This window comes from Nicotiana tomentosiformis, chromosome 5, assembly GCF_000390325.3.
Source record: "Nicotiana tomentosiformis chromosome 5, ASM39032v3, whole genome shotgun sequence".
In the NCBI taxonomy this organism is placed as follows: Eukaryota; Viridiplantae; Streptophyta; class Magnoliopsida; order Solanales; family Solanaceae; genus Nicotiana; species Nicotiana tomentosiformis.
Window position 1 is genome coordinate 131995578 of NC_090816.1, and position 16061 is coordinate 132011638.

Sequence of the window (16061 nt, forward strand, 5' to 3'; positions counted from 1 at the left end):
CGATGTCGGCGATTAGGCATGGACACACAAATTTCACATTCTTCCCGTTTTTAAATAGCTCAAGTATACTCAATATTTTTCAACCAACTCAATCAACTCAAGCAACCTCTCAACAACCACCTTACCTCAAGAGAAGACTCGTTACCACTAAGCATCCTCAACACACGCACTTACCCAACATAAGAAAGTGTACAATTTCACCAATCCATCATGAAATCAAGTGCCCTCACCACAAGCAAAAGAGTGAATATCAAAGTAGTCCGTAAATTTAAATATGTCATTGAACATAAATTAAGGACATCATACAATTGAACAACATTCACTCACTCTCACAAAGAATTCATGTACATCACGTGGTCGTACCATAAGCTTTCCCGTAGTGTACATCTCTACTAATCTAAGCTAGCTAAATCTAGGATCAATTAGGACTTTAAGGTTGTAATGTAGGCTAAGGGACGGGTAGGATACATTTAGGAATAGTGACTAACCCTCCTAAGCACTTTAATACACTACACTCACAATTCAAGCGCAATATCTTCTCAACCCATTCACTTGTCATACACCATAACTAACATAGCCCTCTTTTCCATCAAACACCTCTATGGATTCACTAGCACAAGTGAGAGAGATTAGGAGGTGTGTATCTTTCTACATTATTTGCACTTTTGTTTGCTTTTTCTTGCGAAAATTTTCCTCTATGTTTTTTTTTTCCACACACTCCATACATTGAAGTTCATAAACTAGTGACCTTTATTCACAATTTTAGTGCACCTTAAGGGCCCTTCCATGGTTCCACTTGGAAGCCACTTCCTAATCTCTCACCTTACTTCTTTTAGCGACTAAGTGCATTAGGAGGTAAAGGTTCAACAATCTCACCTTAAGAACAATTAGGAGTACGGCTTGTAATGTGGTTGCCAAGGAAACGGTCTATAGGCTCAAAAGGGCTAGCAATGGGAAAATTTTATTTGTCAGTGACAAGCACCTTTATGGTCAAGCAAGAAATGCCTATATCATCTCCTAGACTAGCACAACTTAATGATTTCGCGTTGATTAACACACAGGGCAAGTTCTAGACTACACAAGATAGCACAGAATATCAACAATCCTTACACACACATGGCACTTGACTCACTCAAGACGGTTCTGTGTGATTCTCAGGTTAAGCAGGCATATCAAGTTGAGAATTGTTTAAGCAACACTGCACTAGGTGGCATACAAGTCAATCAACTAAGAAAAAGGCGTCAAAGAGTAGGCTACTTAATTTACTTGGGCATTACAATTCAAATCATATATGCAGGAAGACAGAACACATGCCCTAACTTAACTTGCCAACACCAAACATGTCAACAGGTACCTCAGAGCAATCTTGATTTTCTCCCTTATCCTACTCTTAAAAACAAAAACTAAACTAATTTTTTTTTCGGTTCAAGCTACACCCTTGGAAAAGAACCGATGTCGAAAGAAAAACCAAGGGATACTACCTAACTACCTAAAAAAACAAAAGGAAATCTTTTTTTGTATTTTTAATCGGACTTTAATCCCTTAAGAAAATTATCCAACAGATCCATCGTCGGGAAAAGTCCCAAGTTTTTGTTAATTTTTTTTTTATCTAGCTAATTAGACTATGTTAATCTTAAACTAAGCTAAAAGGTGATAAAAGAGAAGGAAAAAAAATAATAACAGTAAAAATTATATACAATTCAAATTCAAGGAGTATTCCCTCCACCCCATACTTAAATAATGCATAGTCCTCGATGCTTAATAAATTCAAAAATAAGGTAAGGTGGAAAGAAAGAACTCCCTGTTAGTCGGAGTCTGCCTCATCAGGATGCCAACCAGCTATGGCAATGGGCTCATCATCATCTCCAAAAGGTACCAAAGCCATTGGTCCCATAACTTCATCATCATCCGCATCCTCATTATCAGATTCTTTGTCAGTGTTTTCATCCTCAGATGGATGAACGGGACTGCCTGGTGCTATGCCCAACATCTCCTTCGAAGAACTGGAGAGATCACTTCGCAATTGCGTGCGCTCCTCATCTGACACCCCAAGCTTGCTCATAATAACATCGAGGGATTTGTAAAGATACCTGTTGAAATTTTCGTCCCTCTCATTCCTAGCAGCTTGGATGAGCTTGGATGTGGGTTCTAGCATGGATGTGATGTCTAACAATGCTGTGGGTGCCTCCACTACTTCATCATAGCCAGGGTACTCTGGTAACCCACGAGAGAGCATGTATTGTGTTAAGGTGTTGCCAAAAAAAAACCTTTTTATCCTTCCTCCAAAATGGGTGCGGGTCATTTCCCCAAGAATGAGCTCACCCACATTTATGGGGCGCCCGGTCATCAAAAAGTAGATCACGCACACTCGAGCTCGAGTGCACTCAGTATTATGTTCAACGGGCATTAATCTAGCTTGCACAAAGTTTTGCCAAACCTTGGCCGTTTTGTTGAAGTCGAAACGGAGCATTTCAAGGTGAATATTTCCCTTAGTTCGCGTCCATTTTGCATTAGAATCAACTCCACATAGTGTGTGACGTATTGCTTGGTAGCTTGGACTTTTGACGAACTTTCGAAGCCTTCGTGTGTTAGGACTATCAACTCCCAAAAAATGACACAAGGCTTCCCTATCCATTGGAATCTCCTTTCCTCTGACCCACAACATGTCATTTTTCTCGTTCCAGTTGGCATATAACTCTCTTACCATGCTGAGATTTGCCGGGCCCGGACATTCGAGGAGCTTATCCATATTCTTTTCAATCAATGTAGCAAGTACATTTGCGAAGTTCCGTTCTAAAGCCTTCACATTTATCCCCATTTCAGACACATATCTCCCATATGGAACAAAAGTATCATGCCATTTGATGGTGTCATCCCGAACAAGTTCCACTCGAGGCCGTGGTGGCCTCGTAGACCCGCTAGCCTGTTGCTTTCCCTTGGCTTGTCGGGAGGAGCTCTCGCCTTGCTTGCATTTCTTTGGAGGGGGAGTAGTAGTGGAGGACTTCCCCACCCCTTTTCCTTTAGCGGCATCGTCACGAGCCATAGCAACCTACACATGATAAACACAAAGATGAGAATGAATCAAGAGATGTTGCCTAAGGTCATCGTGAGAGGCAAGATGACCCCACACTTAAAACCTAAGGCTATGTATAAGCGAATCATAATATTGATTCAATGTGCACCAATGTGTCATCACAAGGCTATAGGTACTTAGACTTCCCTATGCCATAAAATTCAATTAGTCTAACATGGACGTAACTTAACTATAGTGCAAGCATAACAAAGCTAAAGTCTACATTACTACACTATTTTAGTACACTAACTACAACTTACAAAAGTTTACAACTAGAGAAATACCCCCACAACACCCCACACTTCACCCGAACTCATATACAACTACACTCGGCTACTTAGACTTCACCGGTGTTCAAATTTACTCTCATAAGCATTTTAACAAACACCTTGTGGGCATCAATTGTGCTCTTCTATTTCAACAATGGTGGGAGAAGGTGGGCCTCCCAAATTTACATGAAGTAGAGGGAATTATAGTTTACTACTTCAAACACAACTACGCAACCAAAGTTTTGCACCAATTTCGTGTATAATCATTCCACCCACAATAACATCCAAATATGTTTAAGAAACCTAGGGTGTTGGAAGATTGGGGGAAAAAGAAGACTACACTACTCTAAGAACTTCCAAAATACAAGAAAAGAGATAACAAGAAGAACATACCTTAGAGTCTTGAGATGGAATTAAGCAAGAAATATTGAAGAGTATTAGAATTTTAGAGAAAAGGGGAAGGAGAAGAAGTGTTCGTGTGTTTTTTTTGTTTTGAAGAGAATGGGGGTTTTGGGTTGGGTTGTCTCTAATTTAGGTGGGGGAATGGGTTTGGGTAATTGGGTATGGGTTGGGTTGTGAGTGTATATGGGTAATTGGGTAGGGAATTTTTAATTAAATAAAGAAAACAAAAAATAAAAACAAAAATTACTTACTTGGACCGCCAGCCCAGCGCCCCACGCTGGGTCTGGCGCTGGAGCATCGCGGGTTCTGTAAAGTGCACCCCAGGCAGCGTGGGGCGCTGGCCTGGGCGCTCACTTCGCCGAATTTTTTTTTTTTTTTTTTTTACACAATCCCGATTATCCGAGCACTCAATATATACATTACACACATTCCACACCATTTCAACCTACAAAGAAAAAAATATTATGGCCTACAAAAGAAAAAACTATGCTTTGAAAGCGGTAAAAATTGGGTTGCCTCCCAACAAGTGCCTAATTTAACGTCGCGGCACGACTCAACACATGTTTAAGCATCTGCTAAGTCCACTGAGGTCTTGTGACGTGCAATGTCATCACCCCAATAATATTTTATTCTCTGGCCATTTACCAAGAAGGTACCACTTGATCTCGTATCACGTAGTTCCACCGCTCCGTGAGGCCTCACATTTACCACAACAAAAGGACCTGCCCAACGAGACTTAAGCTTTCCAGGGAATAGCTTCAACCTTGAATTGAACAAGAGAACTTCTTGACCCGGCTCAAACTCTCGATATTGAATGTGCTTGTCATGCCACCTCTTCGTCTTTTCTTTATATAATTTGGCATTTTCATATGCGTGCAATCGAAATTCATCAAGCTCGTTGAGTTGTAGAAACCTTTTTTCACCAGCTGAGTCCATATCCATATTTAGCCTTTTGATCGCCCAATAAGCTTTATGTTCAAGCTCGACGGGCAAATGGCACGCCTTCCCATAAACCAACCTGTACGGAGAAGTACCTATGAGGGTCTTGTATGCAGTGCGATATGCCCATAATGCGTCATCCAGCTTCCCGGCCCTGTCCTTTCTATTCCCAATTATTGTTTTCTCCAAAATCTGCTTTACCTCTCTGTTGGAAACTTTACTTGACCACTCGTTTGGGGATGATAGGCAGTGGAAACCTTGTGCTTAACTCCATACTTTGTAAGAACTTTATTCAGCAATTTGTTACAAAAGTGAGTTCCTCCGTCACTTATTAACACTCTTGGAGTCCCAAAGCGTGTGAAGATGTGCTTCTTTACAAAGCTTACCACTACCTTTGCATCATTAGTAGGAAGAGCAATGGCCTCCACCTATTTAGAAACATAGTCGACCGCCACCAAGATGTACCTGTGCCCATTAGAATATGGTAACGGTCCCATGAAATCAATCCCCCAAACATCAAAAAGCTCTACTGCCAGAATATTTTGCAAGGGCATCTCGTGCTTCCTTGTGATAGTTCTTGTTCTTTGGCATCTATCACAATTTTTAACAAAGGCATGTGCATCCTTAAATAATTTTGGCCAATAGAAACCTGATTGTAACACTTTTTGGGCGGTTCTATCCCCACCGTGATGACCTCTATATGGCGAAGCATGACAACCATCAATATTGCATTCATCTCTTCTTCAGGAACACACCTTCGCACCAACTGATCTGCGCATTACCTATATAAGAATGGCTCATCCCATATGTAGAGCCTCACATAATGTAAGAATCTTCTTCTATTATCAGGTGTTAATTCTAGTGGTGTCACCCCACTTGCAATAAAATTCACATAATCCGCATACCATGGGGCTTTACCTGAGGTGACTACTAATAGCTGCTTATCAGGAAATGTTTCTTTGATTGACCCTCCTTCAGCTACATGGTTTCGACTTTCTAATCTGGACAAGTGATCAGCCACTTGATTTTCTGTCCCTTTTTGATCTCGGATCTCTAAGTCAAATTCTTGCAAGAGGAGGACCCAACGAATTAGCCTTGGCTTGGCATCTTTATTTTCAAACAAGTATCTGATAGCTGAATGATCTGTGTAGACGATAACTTTTGGTTCCCACTAGATAAGATCTGAACTTGTCAAATGCCCACACCGCTGCAAGCAACTCTTTTTCAGTAATTGTATAATTCATCTGAGCTGGATTTATAGTTTTGCTCGCATAATAAATGGAGTGAAATATTTTATCCCTTCTTTGCCCCAAAACAGCTCCGATTGCTATGTCACTTGCATCGCACATCAACTCATATGGCAGTCCCCAATCTGGGGCGATGATAATTGGTGCAGTCACCAACCTTCCCTTCAGCTCCTCAAATGCTTTCAGACATGCATTTTTGAAGCCTGCATAATGGCGATGATAATTGGTGCAGTCACCAACCTTCCCTTCCCATCAAACTTGAAGGTGACATCTTTCTCTAGAAGCCTGCATAATGGAGAAGAAATTTTTGAAAAATCTTTAATGAATCGATGATAAAAACCTGCATGGCCCAAGAAACTGCGAATGCCTTTGACGAATGTCGGTGGGGAAAATTTTTCAATCGCCTCCACCTTTGCTTTATCCACCTGTAGATCATCTTTTGACACCTTGTGCCCCAAGACTATACCTTTACGTACCATGAAATGGCACTTTTCCCAGTTGAGTACCAAGTTTGTCTCTTCACACCTAGCTAGCACTTTATCAAGGTTCATTAAACAATTATCAAAAGAACACCCAAACACAGAAAAATCATCCATGAATACTTCCACAAATCTTTCAACCATGTCAGTAAAAATAGCCATCATACACCTTTGAAAAGTCACAGGTGCATTACAGAGACCAAAGGGCATTCTCTTGAATGCATATGTGCCATAGGGAAACGTAAATGTGGTTTTCTCTTGGTCCTCTGGGCTATAGCAATCTGATTATACCCCGAATAACCATCTAGGAAACAGTAGTATTCCCGACCTGCTAACCTATCAAGCATTTGGTCAATGAAAGGGAGGGGAAAGTGGTCCTTTCGGGTGGCATTGTTCAATTTTCTATAATCTATGTAAATTCTCCACCCAGTGACAGTTCTTGTAGGAATTAAGTCATTATTTTCTTTAACCACTACAGTCATCCCCCCTTTCTTTGGCACACATTGAACGAGGCTTACCCATTTGTTATCAGAGATTGGGAATACAATACCTGCATCAAGCCACTTAATCACTTCTTTTCTTACCACCTCTTTCATGATTGGATTTAGGCAGCGTTGTTGCTCTACACTTTGCTTGTGTCCGTCCTCCATGAGGATTTTATGCATGCAGAAAGCTGGACTAATGCCTTTGATGTCAGACATCGTCCACCCAATTGCTCGCTTGTGCTCACGTAGCACTCTCAACAACTTTTCTTCCTACAATTTAGACAAGTCAGAAGAAATAATAACATGTAAAGTGTCAGAACTACCCAAATAAGCATATTGAAGGTGAGGGGGTAGGGGTTTAAGCTCCAATTTTGGCGCTTCTTCAATTGACGGCTTTGGAGGGAGACCACTTGGCCTATTCAAGGGCTCAAACGGGTGTATTCCTTGCATGTAAGCACATGATGCATCTAGGATATGCATCATCTCCTCAACCTCATCATCAATCATCAAGCTATCAAACAACATGATTGCCTTTTCTAGAGAGTCGTCTACATATACACTCGTGTCAAGAAGTTGCTCATCCACCTCCACAACAGATATCATAGAGAGCTCCTCATAGTGGCGGGGAAGTTGGATTGCTTTGTAGACATTGAAGACTGCTTCTTCATTGTCCACCCTCATAATCATTTTCCCTTCTCGCACTTTAATTATTATATCACCAGTAGCCAAGAGAGGTCGTCCCAATATGATTGGAACTTGTTCATCAACCTCAAAATCTAGAATAATGAAGTCAGCTGGGAAGATAAATTTCCCAATTTACAGCAACACATCTTCAATCACTCCTTCAGGGTAGGCTATGGACCTATCAGCTAATTGCAACATCACAGTGGTTGGTCTTGGAGCTCCCAGACCCAATTGCTTAAACAAGGACAATGGCATCAGATTTATGCTCGCACCCAAATCACAAAGAGCACGACCCACATTAATATTACCGATTCGCACATGAATGGTGAAGCTGCCAGGATCCTTAAGCTTTTGAGGAAGCTTGTTTTGGACCCTTGAAGTGCACTCCTCAGTAAGTGCAACTATCTCGAACTCAGTCAATTTCCTCTTGTGAGCCACTATATCTTTTATGTACTTAGCATACTTTGGAATTTCATGAAGTACATCCACTAATGGAATATTTAATTGAACCTGACTCAACATTGAGAGAAATTTGTTGAACATGTGATCGTCATTCTTTTTCTGCAATCTCTGAGGGAAAGGTGGTGGTGGCCTTGCAGCCTCCATTCGCTATGAACTTGCATCATTTTTCTTTGACTTGTGTATTGCCTTAGGGATCAGCTCCCTCTCAGGTATAGGTGTGTTCTTTCTCTTCTTTGGCACTTCTTCTAGTTCCCTCCCGTTTCTGAGTGTAACTGCATTAACTTGAGGGTTCTTCTCTATATCACTGGGAAGAGCGCCTGCAGGTCTATTGTTTTGATTTGTTGCTAACTGTCCCATTTGCCTCTCAAGATTTCTGAAATCGGTCCTGAGCTGTTGATTATCAAGCAACAACTTCTTCAGCAAGTCATTCGTACTCTCTTCTGTTTGTAGGGGTGGTTTCTGAGGTTGATTGAAATTTCCTTGGGACCTATACTGGTTCTGATTATGTTGATTTGCTCTCCATGAGAAGTTAGGATGATTCCTCTAACTTGGATTGTAAGTGTTCCCATATTGTGCATGTTGATTCATCGGACCTCTATTTTGTTGCTCCAGATAGTATATAGATTCAGGATTCGTTGGACACATGTCACTCATATGACTGTCACCACATAGTTCGCAGCAAATAGACATCTGCTGTACATGCTGCATCTGTTGTGTTTGTTGCATTATCATTCTGTTCATCTGGTTTGCCAGCTTTGCAATGTCTACTCTCATGGCTGAGAAGTCATCAAGCTCAATCACCCCGACTGCCTTCTGTTTAATTGCTCTTCTTGCGTCCCCATCTCCTTGCCAATTATGGTCATTAGCAGTGAAATTATTTAGCAAGAGTTGTATTTCACTATACGTCCTTGCCATGCAACTACCCCCATAAGTTGAATCAAGATTCATCTTTGATGCCTCGTCTAGCCCATCAACAAAAGTGTGACCCAATACCTCATCAGTCTGACAATGATGTGGGCAGTCTCTGAGTAGCTTCTTGTATCTTTCCCAAGCTTGACGAAGTGTCTCGCCTTCTCGTTGTTGGAACCCAAGAATTTGTCTCCTCAATGATTTTGTCTTCTTAGTAGGGAAAAACTTAATTAGGAATTTCCTTGCTAAATCATCCCAAGTGTGGATTGAGTTTGCAGGCTCTTTTTGCAACCATTCCTTAGCTTCCCCCAACAGTGAAAAGGGAAATAATGTCAGCCTGACATAGTCCTTGGAAACGTTCGGATAATTGTAAGTGTCCGTAATTTCCAAGAAGTTCTGAATGTGCCTCTGCGGGTCTTCATGAGATAGACCCACATATTGCCCTGTGGACTGAATAAGCTGTACCATGTACTGTTTGAGTTCAAAATGCCCCGTGATATCAGGCTTTACGATAGCCTGAGTCATATTAGCAAGAATTGGCCTTGCGACTTCTATCACCAGACGCTCCTCATTACCTGCCATCTCTATTGGCTGTGGTTCAACTACGATGTCCAACTCTCTTTCTATTCTCGTTCTAGCTTCGACTTCCCTCCTCACTCTATGAAGTGTTCGTTCAATCTCTGGATCAAAAGGAAGGAGGTTGTTTGCACTTCTACTCCTCCGCATTCAAGAAAAGATCCTGCGTTAACACAAACAAGGCAAACTGAAAATTAAAACTTGAACTAATAAGTAATAAAAGCTTAACTCAGTCAAGTAGCTAATTTCTAAGTCCCCGGCAATGGCGTCAAAAACTTGTTGCGACCAAACACACTTACGCAAGTATACGTGGTCGTCAAGCAATAGAGTAGTGAATAAAGTATCGTTCCCACGAAGACTTATGATTAACTTTTGACTAATTTAAACTCAAATAGCTTATCGATTCCAGCGATTTCTTATAAAATAGATAATTGTCTAATTTACGACCTAAAAACTATCAATCAATAAAATACTAGAATTCAACACAACACTTAAATAGTTTTAAATAACAATCAATGGGAGATAATATTCCAGGGTCACGGGTTATCTAACAATCATGTTGCATTCTTAGCTTAAAATAACTAATTGATTTATCTGGATTGTTGATTGACAGGGTTAATATTACTCATAAGAATCTGTCGAGTTCCTACTCGCCTATTCAAGATAACTTAATGCCTATATGTCTATGGAATTAATATTAACAAGAATGCATTTACACTTCCTGTATTTCAACCGAGCAAGACAATTAGGTATATTTCTATCCTAATTGCAAATCCGTTCCCCGATGCCCGGATTCAAGAACTTGCTCTATTTAATTCTATATGCAATCTAGAGTTTTCACTTTCGAGTTCAACTCTAGATTCGTAGATAGTATTTCACTGTTAGCTACTCAGTAAAATAATTAAAAACAGAATTAAATAAACAACCCAATATGATAAAATTAACTTTGTCAAATTAAACTTCAAACATCAACATTCATGTATACCCATGACCCTAGAACAATAGGTTTCTTAGCCACTCATGTTCATACAATCATCAAAAATCATGTTTTCAAACATAAAATCAATGAATGTTAGGAAAGGGGTGGAAGAATTGATCAAATCCTTGCTTTTTGAGTGTTTTGCGCCTCCTCCTCCTTTAAATCACGTTCTCCCCTCTTAAAATAGGTTTAGGTTGGCTTTTATATGAGTTGGAGGCGTCTAGGGGTCGAAATAACCGAGTCCTAGTCGAAAAAGGATACTTTCCGTCTTGAGCATCCAGGGCAGCGTGGGGCGCTGGCCCTGGCGCTCAAACATTTTGGATTCTGGAAATTGCGCCACAGCCAGCGCACTTTTTGCGTTTTTGTCCCGATTTCGCTCCAATTCGCGCCCTTTCGTCCCAAATTGCATCCGAATGAGTCCTACACATAGAGATACCAACATTTAGCACAAATAATCATATTAAATATCTCAAATCGTCGAGACATGAGTAAAATGTGAGGTTATATATATCAAAATATGCATACATTAAGCCGATTATCACTCATCTATGAAACTATCTTTCCGTTTTGCATCTAATGTTGCTGATCACAATTAAAGATATGCAAGGAGATCTTTACGTGTTATTCTTGGAGTGAAAGAATCTGTATTTATCTTAATTTTTACTTGTTGCATGCATTTGGCCGATATTTTACTAGTTAGTAATTAATGACTAGAAGTTAGTAAGTTTGGGGTTATTTTAGACATTGACGTAACATTCTCAAAAATATTTCGCTAGATCCATATATCATCTATTAAAATTTTCGCACATTTAAGAGGAAAAATATTTAATAGCTTTAATCATTTGGGTAAAATTGCTCTCTATCTCTCATTATATGTCTCAGTTAATTTAATTAATGAACACTCAGCCAATTGAAACAATAAAAATACTGAAACATGACATAACTAAATATAGAAACTAATTCCATGATAAACAAACAATAGGACATATTTTGATTTATTTATTACATATAAAGTTTTTCTTTTTTCTTTGTTGAGTTTGAATAATTGGCAAAAATGGAGCAAAAGAAAATTTTAAATAATACCTTTTAGGGGCTTATAAAGGTTGGTTTTGATTTTTGAATAGTGAACGACAAGGATCACAATAAACCATTCCTTCTACAAAGAATTCAGGTTTTTCATCAGAAGCTTGGGTAAGCAAATGAAAATAACAACTGATTTTCCCATTTTCTTTCCTTTTTTTAAATTTTTTTTAATCTCTTTTTTTGTTTGGACTTTCGTTATTTCTTTCTCTAGGTTACAATGTTGAAGAAATGCATTATATATACTTGTATTCAGATAGTTATTTTTGTTAGGTTTCCTCCGATTTTAAATCTTATTCATGTTTTCGCTTTTCCTCTCTCGCATACAGACACGTGTCGATAGCAGCAGAACTTTGCTTTGGTCCATACCACGAAACAAGCAAAGATCTTAAGCGTCGTTTGGTTGAAAAATAAGTTATTTCAGGATTAATTATTCCGAGATTAGTTATCTCGGGCTCGTTATCCTACCCTTTCATACGGATAAAAATAATAGTATAATCCCGAAATAATTAGTGTCGAGATTAGTTATACCGCAATTTTATCACAGCTATACATGAAATTAAGTATCTTAAATTTAATTTTAATATTAATTATCATTTATCCCTCGTATCAAAGGAGCCCTAAGGCTTTCTTTACTCTGCGAATGTTTTATGTTAGTCAGGTCAATGATAAAAGTTGGGGAAAGAGTGGCCTTTATTGAAGTTTTTGGTTACCCACTCAAATTCATTTTTTTGGGAACAAACTCAACAGAAATTTTAGAAAAATTAATTACAGTCAAATCTCTCTATAATAGTCTCGTTTGTTTCGAATATTTTTGGATGTTATAGTGAAGTGTTATTATAGAGAACATATATTATTTCATAACATAAAAATTGATTACGAAAAACTTGACTTTTATATAGAAATATTGTTATATAGGGATATTGTTATATAGACGTCTGACTGTAGTATGATTAACTCACTACGAGAAATTAGCTAATTTTCAACCTCCGGAACTGTGGTCTTACTTTACGAATTCTTTTTAACTAACTTCAATATCGAATTATTTTAATTGATTCAAACTGAATATATATTTTTCGGTGCTTGTAATGATAGAATTGTCACACCTCCTTTTTTCCGAACGAGGATAGGGAGAGTTTTTTCAATTTAAGTGACATTGTTCGAAATGGGATTATTTATTCATTCAGAGTCGCCACTTGGAATAATTTATGGTGTCCCAAGTCACCGGTTTATTTTAAATCCCAAATCGAGGAAATTTGACTCTATTTATGGTCCGCGAACACAGAAAAACCAGGTAAGGAATTTTGTTAACCCGGGAGAAGGTGTGAGGCATTTCCGAGTTCCGTGGTTTTAGCACGGTCGCTCAACTATTAATAATTGGCCTAATTATCTGATTTATTACATATTTAAAATCTATTGCGCTTTTTAGCTTTCTGACCGCTTTTAATATTTATGAAATTTATTTGAAACAAGTCACGATGTCGTACACTTATCGTTTTGACACACGTCGCAAACCGCGTCACATGAAATGCACCCGCGATTTACGACATGCTTGATTTTTATTATTATTTGAAGTTATGGTCGAGTCATGTGAAACACACACTCGAATGAGGATTTACGCATCATGACCATGTCACGGAAACCGTACCCATAATCACGATGATTTATTAATCGCGCTTAAAGTAACCTACGAATATTTATAAGTTATTCTTTCTAAGTTTGAGATTATTGTAAGGCATGCTTTGTAGAAGTTGGAATTGTGGGAGCAAAGGAATTTATCTTCTACGGATACATTTGCAATGCAAGATTGTTCATTTAGCTCATCCCATTCTTTCAACTAACCCATCGATATAATTTACCAAAACCAAAATTCGCTTTCCCAAATAACCTAACTACTGAAACTATTAATTTAAAGTAAAAGAAAACTAAAATCATATTAAAATTTCATTTTATACTACTCAGAGGACGTTTGATCAGGCTAAATTATTCAGGCATTTAAGAAATAAATTGAGTATTCAAATTTCTAACAAAAATTCCAAAACTTGATAGGAAAAGATAGCCGTACTTAAATTGGAATTCAGTTACACTTACCAAGATAAACATATTCACATTAAGAGCAAAATCAATCTGACAAACTAGGTCCAAATCCCATTATCAAATATTCATTACCACAGATCAAAGAATGAAACAATTAATATATATATATATATATATATATATATATATATATATATATATATATATATATAAACTAATCAAGTCAACAAAATAAATGCATACTATCACAAAAAAATAAAAACAAAAACAAAAAATAAACAAAGCATTCACCAAGCTGATATAACGAGATGAGATAAAATGAATAAAGGGTGGACCTTAAATAGCTGCAAACTTTCTTCAATATTCGAATCAATACAAAGCCTCCAACAAGATCGTATAGTAACAGCTAAATAGAACAACCCACCAAAGAGAAAAATCACAAGGACCTTCGACCAGATCTCTAACGAAATCCACTCGCCGGACGCCGGAAAACTCAAACCCACCTCGTACTCGACTGACGGACAAACCTCATCCCTCACGGACCTCGTACCTCAACCGGGTCTTGACAGTGATTTTTTTTTGGGAGGTGTTTCTGCTGATTTTCAGTGGTTAAGGTGGGGGTTTGAGCTCCTTTTTTTTGGGGGTGGTGTAGCTGGGTTTATGGGTGCTGTTAATTCTATTTATTTATTTTTTTGCAGCAGCAGCTTTAGGCTGCGTTTTTGGCAGGAAGATGAGGAGTGAGCTGGGGGTTTTTCTCTGTTCTTCCCTTTTTTTCGTTTTTCTTTTTGTGTCTCTTGGGTGGTGTTGGAGTGTTTGGATTAATTGGCAGCCAAGCAAATGAGTGTGTGTGTATTTATCTTTAGGTAGGGAGAAGGGGCCTAGGGTTAAGGGATTGGACTTGGATTTAGGAAATTGGGTTGGGTCCATGTCTTGTTGGATTTTAATTTTGGGCTAAGAAGACTAAAATAATATAATGTATTTATATAAATCACTCTTAATAAACTACTAAAGTAAAATTAAATATTAAAAGTAAAACTATATTTTTATATTTTTAAATGTTATAATAAAGTAAAAATAAAGAAAATAGGCTAAAGTCATGGTAAAATTATAATACTATAAACATAAATATACTAACTGACCTTAAACTAAAAATAAAAATATTTTTGAGTTTTTAAATTATAATTTGAAGTAAAAATTGATTTAAACTCTATAAAAATTAAAGTTAAGTTAAATAAATATTTTAAATACTAAAATAGTTCAAAAACGTGCCGGATCAAAAATTATGTGCTTACAATGAATAAGATGTGTTACTTGATTTATATGCAGTGTCCTCATTGCTTGACATACCATACTCACTGCTCAGATGCTAATGCTAATTATTTTAGAAAATAAGTCATTTTTAAGAAAGCATTTTCTAAAAATATTTCTTTAGTACCAAACAGAGGGAAGAGAGGGGAGAAGATTCTTTTTCGAGTCTACAATAAATTTCTTGTTTTCTTTCCTTTTTTTTCTCCGGTTTGTTGTTTTCTCTTTCTTATTTTCCCAGTTTCTAAGGATAGGATGAGGACGAAATAGAAGCAAGGCGAATCCAATTTTTGGTAATAGTATTTATTAATCCTTTTTATTAAGGATTGTGGTAGGACTAATAAGATTCATCCGATTGAATTTAATAAGAGGTCCTGAGTTTTAGTTCAAGCAACAAAAAAATTCTTGCATAAAATATTTACACAAATAGCCGTCCATATTAATTGTTTACTTTTTCTAGCCATATACATAGTTTATATATTGATTATACATAATTATGCACATATAATTAATACATAAATTATGCATATACAGTCAAACCTCTTTACAATAGTCTCATTAGTTCCAGATATTTTTGGATGTTATAGCGAATTGCTGTTGTAGAAAACATATATTATAATAGAACATGAGATTTGGTTCCGAAAAAAATTGACTTTTATAGAGAAATGTTATTATATAAGGATGATGTTATAGAGAGGTCTGACAGTATTATACCTCCACCGACTATTTTTAATTTAAGCGGTTGGACAGGCGATTATTTGGGTTAATTCTTCGAAATATTTTCTGCTGTAATTGGCCTTAAATGGTCACGAGAAACCAAAAAGAAGGGTCTTCGCTAAACAAAGATGTTAAGCATGTTACTGAATTTATATAGCTCGATTAACAAGACATAATATAAAGTATAAACACTTATTTGCCTGTGAAGGCACTATATTGCCCTTCCCAATGATTGGTAAAATATAATAATACTCTATAAGCAAGTGACGGATGTATTCATGGGGTATCAACCAGTGTTTTAAACGGTATTTCTATGACTCGCCCGGGCTAACCCTTAGTAGTGGCGGAGCCAGATTTTTCATCAAAGAGTATCAAAATATAAATAATTAGATTTATCGAAAAGTTAAGGGAGTCAACG

The 16061-nt window shown here is 37.7% G+C and overlaps 1 long non-coding RNA gene across 1 annotated transcript; it reads right to left on the bottom strand.

Annotated features, from left to right (window-relative positions):
* Positions 1 to 10457: 10457 nt before the first annotated feature.
* Positions 10458 to 14448, bottom strand: LOC117273765 (uncharacterized). Its single transcript, XR_011408028.1, has 2 exons — positions 13957 to 14448; positions 10458 to 10924 (listed from the first exon to the last, which is right to left on the bottom strand). It is a non-coding gene; the product is annotated as an uncharacterized lncRNA (long non-coding RNA).
* Between the last annotated feature and the right edge of the window lie 1613 nt (positions 14449 to 16061).